Source organism: Bos indicus, chromosome 10, assembly GCF_029378745.1.
Source record: "Bos indicus isolate NIAB-ARS_2022 breed Sahiwal x Tharparkar chromosome 10, NIAB-ARS_B.indTharparkar_mat_pri_1.0, whole genome shotgun sequence".
Taxonomy (NCBI): Eukaryota; Metazoa; Chordata; class Mammalia; order Artiodactyla; family Bovidae; genus Bos; species Bos indicus.
Genome location: NC_091769.1, coordinates 70,802,837 through 70,823,781, shown reverse-complemented (window position 1 = coordinate 70,823,781; position 20,945 = coordinate 70,802,837).

Here is a 20,945-nt window from a genome sequence, read left to right as displayed (position 1 = left end):
GTCTCAGACCTTAAGGATCCCTGAAAAGAGTCAAAGCCAGCAACCCCATTTCCCCTACTAAATGAAACTTCATTCCAACCTAGCAGCTACAAATCTCAACTTAGATATGCAATAGCAAGACTTTGTTTCAAATTTGCATCCACTGAAAAGATGTCTATGGTATGGAAGGAAAACAGAGAGAAAAGTAAGAAAGCTGGTTCCTTTGATTTGACAGAATACAGATCACTGGGGCTTCCCTGGTGGTGCTAGTGGTAAAGAATCCACCTGCCAGTGCAGGAGACATAAGAGATGTGGGTTCAATCCCTGGATTGGCAAGATCCCCTGGAAAAGGGCCTGACAAACCACTCTAGCATTCTTACCTGAAGAATTCCCAAGAACAGAGGAGCCTGGAGGGCTACAGTCCATAGGGTTGCAAAGAGTTGGACTCTACTGAAGCGACTTAGCATGCACACACATACAGATCTTTGGCCATGGGCCCTTAGAAATCCAGGGGGGGAAAAGAGAGAGAGAAAGTGGTGTTTCTCATCAGGGGCCCCGATATGGAAGATAACTATCAATAAGAGAAAAGCTGCCCCAGCTAGGATAAAGGAGGCCCTGATAGATCAAGACATTCCCCTTCCAAACATTTTCAAACCATTCCACAACCAAAAAGGAAGACAAGTCAGCCACTTCCCCCATGGCATTCTGCCCCTGGCAGACTGAAACAAACAGCAGTATTGAGAATCTCTGGATTTTTGGTGAGAGCAGTTGATAAACCTGTGCAGTGGCCCTGTTTGCTGAAAGTAGGAAGCCTCACTACATGGTAAGAGTAGTCAACTGTGGTGATGGAGTTTGTAGACGCCTTGCTTCTGACTTCACCCATTTCTCAGTTCCAATCCTCACTTTGTCAGAATTTCAGCAATAGATGCTTTACTGATCCCTCTCCATCCAAATCAGTCCTCGCCAACTCCAGAAGACACTGGCTTTCATCCAAAGGTAAACAACTCTCTGACTCACTTAAATTCTGGAAACATCTGTCTGACAAGGCCTCTTTGAAAACGTTGCCAAATTTTCCACATTGCCTTATTTGCCCACCACTCTATTTCACTGAGCATTCACTCTCGAGATTATTCACAATGCTCATGAGACCTCAGAGAGAACAGATCTGTTGCATGCTATGTGAAGAATGAACCATACTTGTTCTTAAGAAATAAAAACTCCTGAAAACAAACTGGCATTATATTTGACCATGTTATACCCTGCAGCTCAGCATTCCATTTCTATATATGTACCCAAGAGAAATCCACATATATACCAGGAGAGAATGTTTATAGCATTGAACAGTGTAATACCACAAAACTGGAAATAATCAAATACCTATCCACAGTAGGATGAATAAATAAATGGTAATATGTCAACATAATGAAATGTTGTATAGCAGAGAAAACAAACTACAACTACATTCAACAACAGAAAAATTTTAGTATCTTAATTTTGAGTGAAGAAGACAAATTCCAAAAGACTTCATGTAGTATTCTGCCCTTTATATAAAGTTTAAAAATTAATAAATAGTGGGATGGGGAGGGAGACAGGAAGGAGCTTCAGGAGGGGATATATGTATACCTATGGCTTATTTATGTTGAGGTTTGACAGAAAACAGCAAAATTCTGTAAAGCAATTATCCTTCAATAAAAAATAAATTAATTTTAAAAATTAATAAAACTAAATAATACATTTTCATAAACCAAAAAAAAGGTAAGAAAATGCATCCAGGAATAGGAGAAAAAGACTGAATAAGGAAGAGTAGTTGATATAAGTTGTTAATTATGTTCTAGTTCTGGCATGCATGAGGGTTTTAATAGAAGTTCATGTTATCATGCAATTAATTTTTTATAAAGGGTCATGTATACAGAAATGATAATACATAAAATTTAAAAAAGAAACAGTGGTTACTCCACAAGTATTCACTAAGCCGTTGCATTGAGTATAAATCTAACAATAGCATCTTTGGAACAGTAGGAGAGAAGGTTACAAACCCCTGCAGGTTGCTTCCCCACTGTTTCTCTCACTGACTCGTTCAGAATTTATTCTTCACAATAAAATCAAACTACTGTTCAGGATGATGTTTCACACAGAGGGAAAAAAAAGTCCCAATAGTTCACAATCTCTTATTCATCTACAATTTTGTCAGCCTCCGACGCAGCAAAGTAAAAGATTGGCCTCTATCGTTATGTTTATTTTTCTGGTCTTGGGCAATGCTGAAGCAAATTTAACAGAATCTGATTATCACTCCATAAACCCCACAGTTCTTGCTTATCGCAGCAAATAAAATTCGCTTCTGTATATCTGCTTTCTGAGCTGTTGTGGCTACCCAAGACCCAAGGAGGCCTGCTCGTGTTTGGCCTGGTTTACAAAACCTAGCAGAGTAAGAGCAAAGTGAGCTAACTCAAAGGACAGCCACGTGGAGTCCCTTCTCTGAGAAGGGGGGTCTGGTTCTAAGTCATCCAGAGCCTGCCCTCTGCTCACTCCTATCTCAGAGGTCAGCAGTCATGATTCCTTACAGCTAAATGGAAGAGAATGGCTTAGGAAGAAATCTATTTCATTGAGCATTTTCAAATCACTCAAGAAAAACTAAAATTATCATTACTAAAATAATTGCCTGATTTAGGACTGTTTAGTCTGCTGTCTGCTGTGTGAAAAATGACCAACTGAACTGATTGTATTTCTTATACTATTTTAGTGCCAACATAGAAATTCTTGCACTCTTTCCCCCACTATGTTGAATATAATTAGTCTGTGAGCCAAACTTTTGCTCAGAAACCTGAGATCTTCTCTCAGTTAAACCCCATGTGAATAATATGAGCACCATTAATTTTCCATGTTACCAGTGGCAATACTTGCTATTTTGGAGCAAAGAAGCCCTGCTGGGAAAGTGAGCTTTCCGGAAGTCTGTGATTCATAAAAAAATGGGCAGAGATCCAGGTTGTCTGTACCTAAGAACTCCTTTTTCTGCCTTCATTCTGCAAAATAAGGACATTCCTATGTGCCACCTACTCATCAAGATGCTATGAGCATGAGCTGCCGGGGCTGTAAGATTCTTGAATGAAAGTCACTACAATGCAATGACAACTGACTTCTAGAATTCCTTTTGCAAACTCAGATGCCACATTTGTAACTTCAGTGTGAACTACATTAAGTCCTTGTCATTTATTACACATAGAACACATATTAAGCCACTTCTCTGAGGAATCCAAATGCAGCCAGTCAGACTACAGGCACACCTCATTATATCATGCTGAGCAGACACTGCATTTTTTCAAAAGTTGGAGTTTTGTGGCAACCCTGTATCAAGCAAGTCTTTTGGTGCCATTTTTTCAACATCATTTCTTTACTTCATGTCTCTATGTCACATTTTGGTAATTTTTCAAACTTTTAAGTTATTTTTATATTTGTTATATGAGCTATGATTAGTAATCTTTGATGTCACTACTTTCATCATTTGAGGTGCCACAAACTGGCCCATATAAGACAGCAAATTTAACCCATTAATGTAGTGAAAAGCTGAGACAGAGTGAAATCTAGGCCTTTTGCTCCAAAGAGTAGCCAACTTGTGCATGCAAAGGAAAAGTTCTTAAAGGAAACTAAACGTGCTACTCCAGTGAACACATGAATGATAAAAAAGTGAAAAAGCCTTATGGCTGATATGAAGAAAGTTTTAGTAATCTGGATAGAAGATCAAACTAGCCACAACATTCTCTTAAACCAAACCAAACCAACTTCAATTCTAACTCTCTTCAATTCTATGAAGACAGAGGTGTGAGAAATTTGCAGAAGAAAAGTCTGAAGCTAGCAGAAGTTGGTTCATGAAGTTTAAGGGAAGAAGCCATCTCTATAACACAGAAGTGCAAAATGAAGCAGCAAGTGCTGATGCAGAAGCTGCAGCAAGGAATCCAGGAGTTCTAAGATCATTTAGAAAGGTCAGTGCACTAGACAACGGATTTTCAGTGTAGACCAAGCAGCCTTCCATTGGAAGAAGATGCCATACAGGATTTTCATAGCTGGAGAGAAGTCAATGCTTAGCTTCAAAGGACAGGCTGTCTCTTGCTAGGGGCTACTGCAGCTGGTGACTTTAAATTGAATACAATGCTTATTTCCCATTTTCAAAATCTTAGGTAGGTTTAGCCACTCAGTCATGTCCAACTCTTATGATGCCATGGACTGTAGCCCGCCAGGCTCCTCTGTCCATGCGGTTTTCTGGGCAAGAACACTGGATGGAGTGGGTTGCCATTTCCTTCTCCAGGGGCATCTTCCCAGCCAAGGAGTCAAACCCAGGTTTCCTGCTTTGCAGGGAGACTGGTTATTGACTGAGCCACAAGGGAAGCCCCACATAACTGTGTGTGTGTGTCTGTTAGTCACTTAATGGTGTCCAAATCCTAGGGCCCTTAAGAATTATGCTAAATCTACTTTATCTGTGCTCTATAAAGGAAACAAAGCCTGAATGACAGTGTATCTGTTTACAACATGGTTTACTGACTATTTTAACCCCACTGCTTAGACTCGCTGCTCAGAAATAAACTCCTTTTAAAATGATTTTGCTCATTAATGACACACCCGGTCACCCAAGAGCTCTGATGGAGATGGACAACAAAATTACAGGAAGAGATGGATATCCCTGATAACACAACATCCATTCTGCAACCATGAACCAAGGAGTAATTTTTAAGTCTTATTATTTAAGAAATATATTTTGTAAGGGTATAGCTGCCACAGACAGTGATTCCTCTGATGAATCTGAACAAAGTAAACTGAAAACCTTATGGAAAGGATTCACCATTCTTAAATGTCATTAAGAACATTTGTGATTTATGGAATAGGCAAAAATACCAACATTAACAGGAGTTTGGAAGAAGCTGATCTCTATCCTCATGGATGACTTTAAGGGGTTCAAGACTTCAGTGGAGGAAATAACACACTTTTGTGTGCTGGAAATAGCAAGAGAACTAGAATTAGAAATAGAGCCTGAAGATGTGACTGAATTACTGCAATAGCATAATAAAACCTGAACAATGAGGAGTTGCTCCTTATAGATGAGCAAAAAGAAAGTGAAATGAAAAGTGAGATGAAATCTACTCCCAGTGATGATGCTGTGAAGATTGTTGAAATGACAACAAAGGGTTTAGAATATTACACAAACTTAGTTGATGAGAAAGCAGCAGCAAGGTTTGAAAGGACTGACTCCAATTTTGAAAAAAAAACTTAAGACTCAGATGTTAGCTAGCATTTTTTAGCAATAAATTATTTTTAAATTAAGGTATGAACATTATTTTTTCAACTTATGGTATTAAAGACTTAATAGATTACAGTATAGTGTAAACATAACTTTTATATGCACTGGGAAACAAAAAAAAAATTGTCACTTTCTTTATTGCAATGTTTTCTTTATTGAGTGGTCTGGAACAAAGCCCACAGTATCTTCAAGGTATTCCTGTATATTCTTGGCTCTGAGACATGAAAAGTTCTTACCGATCCTCCTGAGATTCTTCTTCTAAGGGATCCATTCATAGGTACAATGGCCCTCTATTTTGGATTAGTATCTTGCTATAAATAGGTGGCTCAGTGGTAAAGAATCCACCTGCAATACAGGAAATGAGGGTTGGATCCCTAGCTCGAGAAGATCCCGTGGAGAAGGAGATGGCAACCCACTCCAGTATTCTTTTTTATTTATTTAATTGGAGGGTAATTACTATACAATATTGTGATGATTTTTGCCATACATCAGTATGAATCGGCCATAGGTATACATGGACTTCCCCGATGGCTCAAGTGATAAAGAGTCCACCTACAAAACAAGAGATGCAGGAGACAGGGGTTTGATCCCTGGGTCAGGAAGATCCCCTAGAGAAGGAAATGGCAACCCACTCCAGTATTCTTGCCTGGAAAATTCCATGGACAAGAGGAGCCTGGCAGGCCATAGGGTCCATAGGGTCAAAAAGAGTCAGATACCACCAGGCACACATTCATTCATTCAGTCATTCATAGGTATACATGTGTCCCCTCTATCCTGAACCCCTCTCCCACCTCCCTCCCCACTGTATCCCTTCAGGGGCAACCCATTCCAGTATTCTTTCCTGGGAAACCCCATGGACAGTAGAGCCTGGCAGGTGTCTCAAAGCTGAGACACTCTTGAGTATTTCTCACTATCTCTCTTCTAGGAGAAGAGGTGAATAACTGTATAAATGATTCCTCTGGATTGTATGACATAACTTCAGAGAGAAGTAGAGACAGGGAGAGATTTCCAACAAGATCCCAAATGACAAATCCTGAACAAGGGACTTCCCAAGAACAGCCTGAGAAACTGACTAGATTCCAAACTTCCAGCTGAGCAATATTAACTTTCCCTGGGCCTTGCATAAACCAGTGGTGAGGCCATGCCAAGGCAGCAGTGCCCTGGGCACAAAGGGTGAGGCAACAGCACAACTCTGCCGGGACAGAGGTCCTGACACAGGCCTGAGTGCCTTAGGACAAGGCAGGCCATGGTGTGTGATCACCCCGAGGTCACTTTACTATCTCTGGGGATGGGGTAAGAGAGGCAAACCTGCCGTGCAGCTCTGTCCTCTCCATCATAACATCCTTCCTCCCATCCAGGGTTCCCCACAGTCTCTCCTTATCCAACAAGGCCCTCTTTCTTCCACCCAAAGGACACTCAGCTCACCTATGGTACAAGAACCTCCTCTTTGCTTCACTAAAACTGCTACTCCTGCGCAAAGAAGGAAAGGGCAGGGGAACACTGGATTTTCACTGAGGGCCATTTTTGTTTGTTCTGCCACTACGTAAAACATTAGTTCTTGCCAGGGAAAGAAACAGTCTAGGGCGGGTCCCCAATCCCCGGAATGAAGACCAGTACCAGTCCATGGCCTGTTAGGAACCAGGCCGCACAGCAGGAGATGCGTGGCAGCAAGCAAGCACAGCCACATCTGCCGCTCCCCATCACCCCCATTACCACCTGAACCATCTCCCCATCCCACACCCCCACCTCGGATCCATGGAAAAACTGCCTTCCACGACACTGGTCCTTGGTGCCAAAAAGGTTAAAGACCGCTGCTCTAAGGACTTCCCTGGAGGTCCAATGATTAAGAATCCACCTCCCATATGCAGAGGACACAGGTTCAATCCCTGCTCAGGTAACAAAATTCCCACATGCTTCCAGAGCAACTGAGCCTGTGCACTGCAGCCAAGAACAACATGGGGCAACTGAGACCCACCACACCCACAAATAAATATATATATATTTTTTTTAATAAAATAAGAAGCAGTCTAGCTCCCCTTTGGACATGAGAGATTGCTAAGGTACAAACTCATAAACCGACTTCTGTGTTTTGATAGTCTCTTCCAAAGCAATGCCTGAGAAACAAGCTCTACTCAGGCATGCCGCCTATCTCCCAGCCCCACCCTTGATTCCTCCAGGGGACCCAAATCAGCTCCAGGTGACACCAGTAAGACATCCTCAGGTTTATCTCCCTAAAATCTGGCGGTTGAAGAGAAGATAATCTGAGGGTATCTTCTGGCTTCTAAAAGATTGATGGCTTGGAGTTTTGAACATTCACCACCCACCAAGCAGGCTTTCCAAGAGCTCCATAAGCAATCAGGAGTGGAATGCAGCTGGAAGAGAACAAATTAATCAAGGCTAGTGGGAACCTGCTTGAGAAATGGATCAACGAGCTTTCCAGAAGTTTGTCAGGCTGGGGCAATCAATATACCAGCCCAAACAGAACACCATTGCAGTACTGACGATATTTTCGGAGACAAGCTATCTGAGAGCTAACTTTGTTTGTGACCCTTACAGAATTGCCTCGTGGTTACCACAGTTTTTATGGGTCCACTTAAACATAAATCAATCACGCTAGTTGCTAGTCACAGCTCACTCTATGTTCCCAAGTGTGCTGAGTGCCTGACACCATTGTGCAGATAAAACTGCAAAATCCACTCTCTTGGCCCTACTTGGAGTGTAGAGAAAATCAGATCTTTTTCTTTTTTTTTTTTTTTGCTTGATGCCTCCCATAAGCAATTCCATATATTTCCTTAAGCCCTAAATGTCATGTAGGATATTAAATGGAGTTGCTTCTGAAATGTAAACATGTATTTCTCAATTCTCTGTTCAAATCAAGCTTTTGATGGAGGGCAAGATAACCCCAAGCTGACTCTGTTGGTCTTCAGATCTGCAGGTGAGAATCTATCTTGATACATTAACTCCCAGAGTTAATGGGAGATTCACCCAGCCTTAGGGAGTTGAAGGGCATTTCACCCTAAGTTTTGAAGGCAAAGATTAAAAAAAAAAAAAAAAAACTGAAAGGAAATGCATAGCATTTCCTCTGTGCATGTTAAGACCTTAAGAAATATACAGTGAAATACATTATTTTACAAATATACAGTCTCCCTGTCTGGCATGACACAGACAAGGGGAAATGTGGCTTATTTATTTCTGCCCCCTGTAAATCCCTTATTTCCTTTCCTGAAAATACTCCATGACATACCAGCTGTGACCCAGCCTCTGATGTGTGTGTATATTTCAACTGCATGTTGATGGTATTAAGAATTGAAGCATCCCTAAATCCACCTCACAGGAAGCCAGTCCATAGCTGCTAATATTAGATTACATTCTAATTATTTACTCTACATCCCTCTTCACACCATTATTCCAAGACCAACAGATCAGGGTTTTTCACTGAATACAATGCACTGTTCCTCCATATTCTAGACCTACATTTAGCGTCTCCCTGGATAGAGAGACCAATCACAGGACAAAATGGAAAACCACACTCTGCTCACTGGTACAATGAGCAGGTCTCTTCCTATTTCGGTCACAAAGTCATTTCCCAGATGTACCACATAAATAGCCCCTTTACCACTGATCAATATGGATGAAGCCCAAACTACTGACTTTATGCAAAACATAAAAATACAACATCCTTTCTCAAAAAAATAAGTAAATAAATAAAATCAAGTGAACCAATCACTTCTCTCTTTCTTTGTGAAAGCAGCCACTTCTCTAGTTTGATCCTATCTGGCTAGAATTTACTCCCAGCCTACCCACATGAGGACCAAACAGGAGACTTCCCATGGAAACAAGAAATTGAAGTTTGAGATGCAAAAGAAATGAGTTTCAGGAAGGCAAAGAAATAACAATGACCCAGGAAAACAACTGCCTACTTACCTTCTCCCTAGAAAAGGGTTGCAGAAAATTTTCTGATGATAGACCAGCCACACAAGCTAGTGTGGGAGACAGCAAGACAACCCAGATGAACTACAGGAGAGAAGGGTGGCTAAGGCGTTATAGGATATGGCTGACTTTTTTTTAACTATCTGCAATCAGAGATTCATGCTCAGTTTTCGGTTGGGGCCAGTGATAGGCTGTTTAAGTACTGGTCTTGCCACCTGTAAACACTCTGGCAGATCAGTGAAGACACCTGGCAAGTATTCTGTCTCTAACTGTGAGGTTGAGCTCCCAATTAACCATCACCTTTCACTCAGTTAAGCACTCAGTGAGAATTTACTGATAGTGATAGCTAACATTTACGGAGCTCCTATTATATTCCAGATCCTCTTCTAAGAACGTTTAAAACATTATTTCTAATAATTATCAATCAGCTCCAAAAGAACCTATTTGTGATAGTTAATTTTGTCACTGGCAAAGCCCATTAACAAGTCCTAGGAAATAAAGATAGAAGCTGGGTAATAAAATAGTGGAACCTTTCTTTCTTTTCTTTTTTTTTTAATTTTTTAACTTTACAATATTGTATGGGTTTTGCCATATATCAAAATGAACCCACCACAGGTATACATGTGTTCCCCATTGTGCTCCGTCTAGTTTCATTTGCTGATAAAGTCAGAGTGCAGAGACCTTAACCCTACACTTTGGACCAGAGTTTACGGTGCTAAACGGCTGCAAGGGCACCTCAGCTCTGTGGGGATGTGTGCAGAAGTTACAGTCAATTCAAGATGGCGGCACCCGGTACTGGAGCCTGAGCAGCACGCATGCGCCTGCCCAGTGAGAACTCCACCCTCTTCCCCTGACAAGACCCACCCTCTGCACCGCCCCTCCGCCGCCCCAGCCAGTCGCAGTGTACGGGCTTCTCATTGCAGTGGCTTCTCTTGCTGAGGAGCACAGGGTCTAGAGCACTCGGGCTTTAGTAGTTGTAACACATGGGCTCAGTAGTTGCAGTTCCTGGGTTCTAGAGCACAGGCTCAACAGTTGTGGTGCCCAGGCTTGATTGCCCCATGGCATGTGGGATCTTCCCAGATCAAGGATGGAATCCGTGTCTCCTGCATTGGCACGTGGCTTCTTTACCACTGAACCACCAGGGAAGCCCTAAAGCTTTCTGATTGGCGCAAACCACCCAGCAGGAGGACGCTTACTGGAGCCTGACTAGAAAGAGTAACAATTTTATGTGCTCAGGTTAGTTATTTCTGGGTATGTCTGTAAGGGTGTTTGGGGTGAGATTTGTATTTGAATTGGTGGACTCAGTAAAGTAGCTTGCCCTCTGCAATGTGGGTGGTCATTCTTCAATCCACTGAGGGCCTGAATAAAATAAAAGGTGGGGAAGGAGGAATTTGCCTCTTTTTTCCCCGCCTCACTGGTTAAGCTGGAACATATCTAATCTTCTCCAGTCCTTGGCCTGGGATTTACACCACCAGCTCCCCTGGTTCTCAGGCTTTCACACTTGGACTGAATTATACCACTAACTTGCCTAGGTCTCCAGCTTGCCGACAGCAGGTCATGGGACTTCTCAGCCTCCATGATCACATAATCCAATCCCTTATAATAAAGCTCTCTCGCTCGTGCGCGCGCGCTCTCTCTCTCTCTCTCTCTCTCTCTCTCTATATATATATATATACACACACATGTCTCACAGCCTGGCAAGATATATATGTATCTTGCCAGGCTGCGTATTCCAAAACCCATCCATGCTCTTTCCAAGGCACCAACAAATGTCCACAACAGTAAAGTGCGCTGAGCTAACCGGAATTTCCAGGCTAATAAAAAATGAGGCAAGCCAAAAGTTCAAATCTGGATAAAATGTAAAGTTTATTCCTTTCAGTAAAATGGAAAGTCGGACTCAGAATCAACAGCTGCTAAAACACTTATCATTAAGTATCCCGGCCTTAGCTCACAAAAGTCAACAAGCCAGAAATTAAAGTGCAAGCACATTTATCTCCAGAATTTAACACAGAAGACAGTAGAATAAGCTTCTAAATATTTTAAGCCCTAGGTTCGGACTAAGGAGACCTGGTAGTGATTCGTATATCTGTTGGTAAGTAATTGTGTGTGTCCCTAAGCAAGTTGCTTGACTGTCCTGGTCTCAGTTTTCACCTACAAAAAGAAGAGATTTGATTCTATAAGATGTCTGAGTTCCCATCTTGACCTAAGGCTAATATTATTTAGAACTGATACTAATTCACCTCATGACATTCTGGAGAGGCATGACCCATTTTACAAAGATTCAGAAATAGAGATTCAGAAAAGTTAGCTGTCTTAGCACGTCATCACAGAGCTGAGGATTAATGTCTCTTTCTCCTGCATCACCAAACCCTCCTTCTTCCCCATCCTGCCTGGGATCCTTCGTTGACAGGGGCTCAGGTGTGACAGAAGGAAAGCAGAATACTCCTTTCTGCCCTTCCTAATGCTGGCCACCATCCCTCACTATCTACTGTCTCGAGGGTGGAGAAAGCACCATGTCCCTAACTCACCCCATGATGGCAATCATCCCTTGATGGAGGGGGCAGAGGGGTTGTGATTTAGTTCCCATCTATTAATATTTGTGTGGATGTAATTACCAGTAGACTCACCAGTCATCTAGACCCCCAAAAAGGGTCTGTTGTTGAGAGTCAGCACTTTGCCTGCGTGTTTACTGACACCTCAGCACAACCTCACAGTCTCTCCTTTGGCCACTTGCTTCCCACTCATTCCAGTCAGCGGGGCCCAAAACCAAACCATGCTGTTCTTCTGTACAAAGATGTCGTTGAGTGAAAATTCAAAACACAAGCTTAGCATGTTACATGAAGGGTTTTTTAGCCAACCTTATGCTAAATCACTTGGGTTTGGCTGTCTCTCTCTCTACACATCACACACTCATACCTCCCTGCCAATTCCAGAGAACTCTAGTTTTCCCTACCTCCAAATTTTCAGCAGTGTGCATTTTAAGAGCCCTTTTCCCCTTGTTTATTTCTTCTTTCATCACCTCAAGGTATTTCATTCCTAAATACCTTGTTTTTCCATTCCATATTTTCTCACTCTTATTTGCCAGTTATGTTCATTCCTTCCTCCACATTTATTATTTTCCCTTCCTCTGGCCAAAAACAAAAAAAAAAAAAACCCACAGGAGGGAAAAAAAGACTTCCTATTTTAGTGCTTTAAGGAGTGCTACACTGTTCTTTCTCTCTTTATCTGCATTTTGCATCACTGGCTCTGAAGACAAGGGACCCTTTTTGCCATCTTGGGATTTACAAAGAGTATTTTTTAAGTACCCACTAAGACACCTGCATGTATTGGGTGCTCTGTGCATGCTTTCCCATTAAATCCTCACAACCACCTTATGAAATGGCTCTTTCCCTAAAACAGTGCCTCTCAGACTCTAATGTGCATATAAATCATCTTGGATTCTGATTTGAAGGTTTTGGACGAGGCCTGAGAATCTACATTTCTTGCAAGTTCCTAGGTGATGCTGAAGATGCATGTCTGTGGACCACACTGCAGGTTTGACAGAAGTGTTATGTGAGACACTGATGTGAAGATTCTTCCTCCCAGGAGCATTTTGGTCCCTAGTATCGAGCACTACCCTCCTCCCACCATCCTCTCTTAAAATTCAAACATTCCTTGAAAGGTTAACAAATTCATTGTGAACAGGGAATTGGTGACCATTTCAAAATGCACATCCTAAGAGCAATGAAACACAGAAAAAGAAACCAAAATGGGAAGGGACACAGGAGAGGCAAAAGTTGTTGAAGATGAAAGTGATCCAGCAAGAGACTAACGTGACAGGATAAGTCTTCAAGAAAGATATCTGCAAAGAAGATGTCTGTCCCCCCTTATCACAGGCACAGGAGGTGAGATACAGCCTGCCATCATGGCACTCACTGAACTTTCTCTCAAAGACCTTTTATAGAGTACCTACTGGCATGAGTGTAATTGAGGTTCTCTCTCTCACTTTGTCTCTCTCTCTCTCTCTCTCTTTATATATATATATATATACACACACACACACTTTCTCATCAAATGCTCACAACCACCTTTTGAAATTACTAGTTATCACTCTCAATTTTATAGATGAACAGAACTAGAGCTCGAGGAAACTGCTTAACTTTTCCCAAGGTAAGTACCAATTTTCATGAATAGCATTTAACCCATCACTTCCCACTGCAAGGATAGGTCTCTATGATCACACAAGCTACCAAAACACTGGGAAAAAAATATAGGATCCTACTAGAGTTCCAGAGATAGAGATGAGTTTCTGTCTTTGATAAAGTTTTTTGGGGGGTGGTGGGGGAGAAGAATGTATGACCCAGAAGAGAATGAATCTGTTTATGTTACTCATGGCTTTGGATGCAAAGGGAGAATAAGAATCTCTAGAAATACTGCTTTGAGTAGGGTCAGGGTGGTGTGTAGCAAAACCCTTCTGCAGCATTGTTATTTGGTGCACCTCTGATCTTTTTTTACGAGGTGGGAATCCTTGAGAGCAGAGAGAATTTCTGAGACCAGCCTGTCTCTGAAGAAGGAACAGTGCTCAGTCCCCATGTTTCACTACATCCTTTCCCACCTCCGTCTGGCCTCCTGAGATCTGGCTACCACAAATTACCATAATTATATCATTGGGATTCCCTGGTAGCTCAGATGGTAAAGAATTTGCCTGCAATGCAGGAGACTGGGTTTGATCCCTGCTTCAGAAAGATCTCCTGGAGAAAGAAATGGCAACCCACTCCAGTATTCCTGCCTGGAAAACTCTATGGACAGAGGAGCCTGGCAAGCTACAGTCCATAGGGTCACAAAGAGCCAGACATGATATTATATCAGCTTCTCCCCAACTGTTGGGTCCATCTTCTCAGTCTTCTAATAAACTCTTGGTATTCAACTTTTTGAATGAATCAATTCTTTGAATGAATCAGTTCTACAGTCCTAGTTCCTCATCCTTTCCTCTGTGTCCCACCCATTTCCTTCACCACCAGTTTCCTGAGAGAAGCACCTTCGTTCCTTGCCTGAAGTGCTCACTACAACTGAAGTGCTTGTAGTCACTGTTTGCAGTCCCATTGCTCTCCTAAAACTATTTCCCTCTGTGGTCACCTGGAGCCATGTAATTACCTTCTCTCTGACTACTCTATCTCATGCCTGGTCCTTCTCAATTCTTCTTAATACCGTTGCCTACCTGCTTCATCTGGAAAAGCTCCCTCTGACTTTGAAAATGCAATAGTGCCTCATTCTGTTCCAGCCTTTCTGATCTTCCTCTGACTGCCTTGAAGATTCTTTCTCCTCTTCTCACCGCTAAATGTGAATGGCCTCAGACTCGTCATTGCTCCATTCCCATTTCCCCTGACATTCCCTCCTTTGATGATGATCTCTCCTGCTGTTGCTTCAATTATCATATTTTGGATAGATGACTTCTTGGCTCTAGACTCACATTTCCATCTGGCAACTGAGCATTTCCACCTACTATTTTCTAAGTAACAATTCTATCTCAAACTAATAGTCTTTCCCCAGATTTTTCTATTGCTATTAAGGATATCACTATTTTCCCATTCATCTAGAGTTAATTTTTGTCATCTCACAATTCTTAGTCCTTAAGATCTAAGAGATGGCCAAATACTATAGATTCTCAATGAGAGATTCTCACATTCTCTTCCCTTCTTCTTATTCCTACTACTACCATCAGAGCTCAAATTCTTGGTGGACACTAAATCTTCTGCCTCTTTCCGTTCTCACTGTCGCTATTTCAGTAATCTCCCAGTGTCTTCTTTCATGTCCCCCCACTTCCCATCCCTACAAAGTCTTTTTGCCAGATAAATCTTCCAAAGATAGAGCTCTGGTCATGTCACTTCCTAAAACTTCCAGTTCCTAACTGCTCAAATACTGAAGTCCATTCATTATCTATATCTTGTTATACAACCACCAAACCAAATTGCTCTCTGTTCCATGACTATCCACCATGCTTATCCTCTTCGAAGTGCCTACTCACGGCTTCTCTGTCTGAAATGTCCTCCCCAACATCAAACTTAGTTCCTTGGTTTTCCACACTAATCAGAAGCAATCTGTTTTCTCCAGGCTTTGAGTCTCCAGAACCACTAGCTAAATATCTTTAATAATTTGTTCCTCAAGTTACTTATAATATTCTGTACAATAACATGTAATAAAACATGCGTACCCACCTGAGAATCTAGGAACAAAGATAAGAATACATCCAAGTAGCTATGGTCAAAGAGGTCCCATGATAACCAAAACATCTCAGTTCTTTTCTCCATTGGTGATCACAGAGTCAGAAACCCATGAATGTATGTACAGAGGGACAGAAGTGAGTCACACGAACTTTTATTGACAACAGTAGTAAAATATTACTTGTTAACTAATCAAAAATATTTAGTCTTGGAAATACTATAAAAGCAGCTCCTAAAGCAGTTCCATCAAATTAATCTAAATAGAAGCACACAAGGGTCTTATTCTAATTATTAATAAATGCTAATCAAATCAGTGAGAATCATACCATTCAGCAGAATCCCCAGGAAATTTTTGAATAACTCAGAATCCTAGTCCTCCAAACTGAATTCAAAGGAACCAAAACTTCTAATATTGGTCTGTAAATGGGGTTATCTCTCTTAAATAGCCATGCATAGGGGTGGGGGTTGTGGGGAGGGAAAGATGGAGGGGAGGGGGAAGTCAATAACCATCCAATAAATAAACTGAGTTCCAGTACAAAAAAAAAGAAATAGCCATCTAGTTCTTCAAACTTTATGATTCTGGGGAGCTCAGAACAGTTCAACAATGGAAAATGAGTGTTTAACCAGTTACCTGTGGTGTATGAGTGTGAATAGCTACCCTTTCTTAACCATATCAGAAAGTCTTGGGGGTTTTTTCCTCTGCAATTTCAAGTAGAATGGGTTCAGATGTCTTCTCTCCTCAGGAAGAAAGTACAGCCTTGTGAGTCTCTGGGATCCAATAAAGTGGGTCTCTTGGAGCCATTTAATCCCCCAAAGCCCTTGATCTAAGAAAGCAACTCAATAAATCCCATTTTTCCACCAAGTTTCCATGACCTAGCCATCTGCTTGTGGAGAAATAAACTAAGTTTCCATACCCTGAACCAACCAATTTCTTCCCAACCTCTCATAACCTGGCAAGCACTAAGAGCACAAATGAGAAGAACATTCACAACTCTGATCATTTCCTCCATCACATCATACAAAGAACCTGCAGAGTTCTTGGCACAGACTTTCCCAACAAATGATGCAATGCAATCAGCACCCACTTACCTTCTCATATGATTTGAGCAAAATACTGATGTATTTCCCTCACATTGCAGGTGCCCCATTATGTGACCACTGGACCCAGCTTTTCTACAATGAGACTACCTGAATGTCTTACTGGTGACCACTTAAGCTCTTCTGATTCGTGCTGGCTAATTTTATAGGACCGTTTTTACTAAATATTTCCAACACACTATATCCTGTTGTTTAGAAGACCATATTTTAGAAGACTCAAATCATGGTTTTTTATTAGGTCACTATCTACACCCTTCTCAGAGAAGGCAATGGCACCCCACTCCAGTACTCTTGCCTGGAAAATCCCATGGATGGAGGAGCCTGGTGGGCTACAGTCCATGGGGTCGCCACGAGTCGGACACTGAGCGACTTCACTTTCACTTTTCACTTTCATGCATTGGAGAAGGACATGGCAACCCACTCCAGTGTTCTTGCCTGGAGAATCCCAGGGACGGGGGAGCCTGGTGGGCTGCCGTCTATGGGGTCACACACAGTCGGACACGACTGAGCGACTTAGCAGCAGCAGCAGCAGCATCTACACCCTTCTACCTCATACACTGCAAACATCTCTCAGAGAATAAATGGTATTCTCCTCTTATGGGATATCTTTTCCTAGAAGTTCCACCATAGATGAAACCATCATCCATTCAGAAAATATGTATACTGTGCGTATGTGTGCTCAGTCACGTCCGACTCTTTGTGACCCCATAGACTGTAGGCTACTCTGTCTGTGGAATTTTCCAGGCAAGAATACTGGAGTGATTTGCCATTTCCTTCTCCAGGGGAATTTCCTGCCCCAGGGATCAAACCCACATCTCTTGTGTTTCCTGCACTGGCAGGTGGATTCTTTACCACTAGCACCACCTGAGAAGCCCAAAGATACAATAGATTCTAACTCATTCCCTCAATTAATGGACAGAAATGGCCATCCTCTCTTATTCTAATAATAGCACTGTATTTTTCTTCGGAAGGTTATTTGTTCTGAATTATTAGTTGTTGTTGTCCTTACGGTCTCTTGACATGATCCAAGCCAGGTCTATAGAAGTAATCATCTAAAATTGGGGAAAATGGGAAGGTGGGACTCTCTTTCCATTGGGTTAATAAGCAAAAGATATGAGCCAGGAGCAGCTAGCTAGTGACCATCTCAACACCCACAGAAAAGCCTATCTGAGAATACAAGTAACACTGAAGAAAGAAGCGAAATGTCAGATTTAGATAATATCATATGTGTCCCTGGTTACAAATACCAACATATGCCTTTTCTGTTTAAGTTAACTTGAACAGGGTTTCTGTCAGTTATAAATGAAAATGTCCTAGCTGACATTGGACTTAGGAAATGATAGTGATAATAATAGATAACATTCACCCAGCATTACTCTATACCAGGCACTGTTGCAAGGGCTTTCCATATATTAACCCATATAATCTTCACAAGCTTATGCAATAGGTGTTGTTAGTATCATCATTATTTCCACTTTACAAATGAGGAAACCAAGATAAAAAGCTTCCTCGAGGCCACCCAGCTAACAAGTGATGAAGACAGGATTCAAACATAAACAGTCTGACTCCAGAGTCAGTGCTGGGAATGAGGGCTGCTCAAAGAGTGACCCAAAGACACTTTTGGTCTATAAACTATTAATGATCTGCAAGGAGAAATGGAAAGTACATGCATAGAAACCTAGTAAGTTCATGTTGCTGCAACATTCTGTATTTATGAAAGTATTGGTCTACAATGGACTAACAATTTTTTTTTAATGTATCCTTCACCACAGAGTTTGAAAAGCATTATTTAGCTTGTAGGATCAGCACTGTGATTTAGATATAAATCACAGCCTCTCTTCAAATGCTCTTAAGTTTCTATAATGTCAGTGTCACTTGGCAATCTTTAACTGTGTTACTTCTTGACTCAATTCCAACATTTCAAAACAGTTAATTGAGATATTTTAATTTTCAAGGCTCTGGATTAGAATGGGATCTGGAGTTCTCAATGGACCTTTTGAGATGCTAACGTATTGAGTTAAAGCTACCTAGCACTAAGGAGCTTGGCAATGGTCTTTCCAGTGAAACCTGCCCTAAAGAGACAAAGTAAAGATAAAGGGAATCATAATCTCAGTCAAGGAAGAAGTCAGAAGGTCAGTCCTAGGAAATGAATGATACCACAAAGTTGGAAGAGGGGCAACAAGGCACAGAAGCAAGCTGCGACCCTGCAGAGCTTTCCTATGCATCCTACTTTGAAATACACTCCCCTTCTGTGCCCTTGCACAAAGAAACAGTGCCTGGCATAAAGTGTGTCAGTCACTCAGTCGTGTCCGACTCTTTGCAACCCCATGAACTACAGCCAATCAGGCTCTTCTGTCCATGAAATTCTCCAGGCAAGAATACTGGAGTGGGTTGTCATTCCCTTCACTAGGGGATCTTCCCGACCCATGGATTGAACCTGGGTCTTCTACATCGTAGGCAGGTTCCTTACCATCTGAGCCACCAGGGAAGCCCCCTAGGACATAAGTTTAGCCTGGAACAAAAAAAAAAAAAAGTTTTTCTTGAACAGACACTTCACAAGTGGACAATAAGCCCATGGAAGAAACTGACATTGTTAGTCATCAGGCAAATGTAAAAAAAAAAAAAAAAAAACAGCAAGATACCACTTCACCACCAGCAGAATGGCTAAAATTAAGATAACACACAGCAAATGTTGATAAGGATGTTGAACAACTGCAACTGTCATACACAGCTGGCAGGAATGGAAAGGAGTTGGCAGCTTCTTATAAAGTTAAAGTGTACCTATCCTCTGACCCAGCAATTCCTGGCCTAATAGAGAATTGAAGACATAGGTCCACTAGGACTTACACAAGAATGCTCATATCCCCTGAACTGGAAATGATCCAAATATAAGTTAGCAGGAAAATGAGTCAACAAATTGTGATGTAGTTCCACAAAAGAATCTACTGAGTAATAAAAATGAACAAATTACTATACAAGCCACAATAATGATGGCTCTCACAGACAATGTTAAGTGAATAGAACCATTCACAAAGGGTACACACTGTATGATTTTATTTACATGAAATTCTAAAACAGGGAAAGGAAATTAAGGTGAAAATTATTAGAATGGTGGCTGCCCCTTGAAAAGGGGGGATGGACAGGATGGTTGCATGGGAAAGGACATGAAGGAAATTTCTAGGGAGATAGAATGTTTTATTGGAGAAGGAAATGGCAACCCACTCCAGGATTCTTTCCTGGAGAACTTCATGGACAAAGGAGCCTGGCAGGCTACAGTCCATGGGGTTGCAAAGAGTTGGACACGACTGAGCAGCTAACACTCACTCACTCAGAATGTGTGATATATATCATGATAGGGACATGGGTTACAGGACAGAATCAAGTGGTAGGTATGAGGGGTAGATAAAGATATAGATGAAGCAAGTGTGGCAGAATATTGATCATTGCCCAATCTGGATGATGGGTACATGAGTATACTTATACTATTGTTTACTTTATTTACAATTTTCCATAATGAAAAGCTGGAAAATCAATAAATGCAAGTCTCTTGCCATTTAGTTAATATCATCAGCACTTTTTATTTAAAAAAAAAATTTCTCCAGGAAACCTGCACTTAAGAACCAAATGCCCTTGTAAGAACAAGCACCACCACTAGATCCCTCCTGAGTCTGAGGCAGACATGTCACGACAGAGTACAAGACAGTGTGCTTTGCTCTGGACATACACTGCTCACCACTGTTGTGTCTAATAACTCAGAAGTGCATGACCAGGAAAAAGCAGTTCTCACTGATTTGCACACCACCTTTTACGCAAGACACAGCACAACTCCACTTAAGAGAAAAGTTCCTGGGTACAAGGCAAGGAGTTATGAAATAAAAAGCATTTGAAATTTTTAACTTCTCTTTACAGCTTATTATTTTTACTATAATTGCCTAAGAGTGATTTTAAACCAAGCTGTTTAAGATTTAAATCAGGTAAACTAAAATTTTTCTGCATGCCACTTAGGAAGTATTAGAAAAAACAAGTCTCACAACAAGGGAAAACATGAATACATTGTCACGTAATACATTCTTCAATGTATAGCTTATAAAGAAAATAACATGTGGCAGAGTGTTTATGCTATGTCAAGTGAAAAAGAGCACAGACTTACCTATAACACCAATTCTTAAATATATGTGCATTTGAAGAGGGGAAAAAAAAAACTTATGAAAATAATGACTTTTAACTTCATATTGGTACATTACGGGATGGTGAGAATGAGAATTTTGAATTTTTTCCTTTATGCTTTTCTAAATTTTCCAGTTTTCTATAAAATTTCCTTTGTGACAGAAAAGCAAAACCAAAAAGTCATCTGTAAGAGCAGTACACAACTTGTTACAAATCAAGTCCTTACTCCAGCAACAGTACAGAAACCAAACCCATCATTTTGTATTATCTAGGTTTCCTGAGGA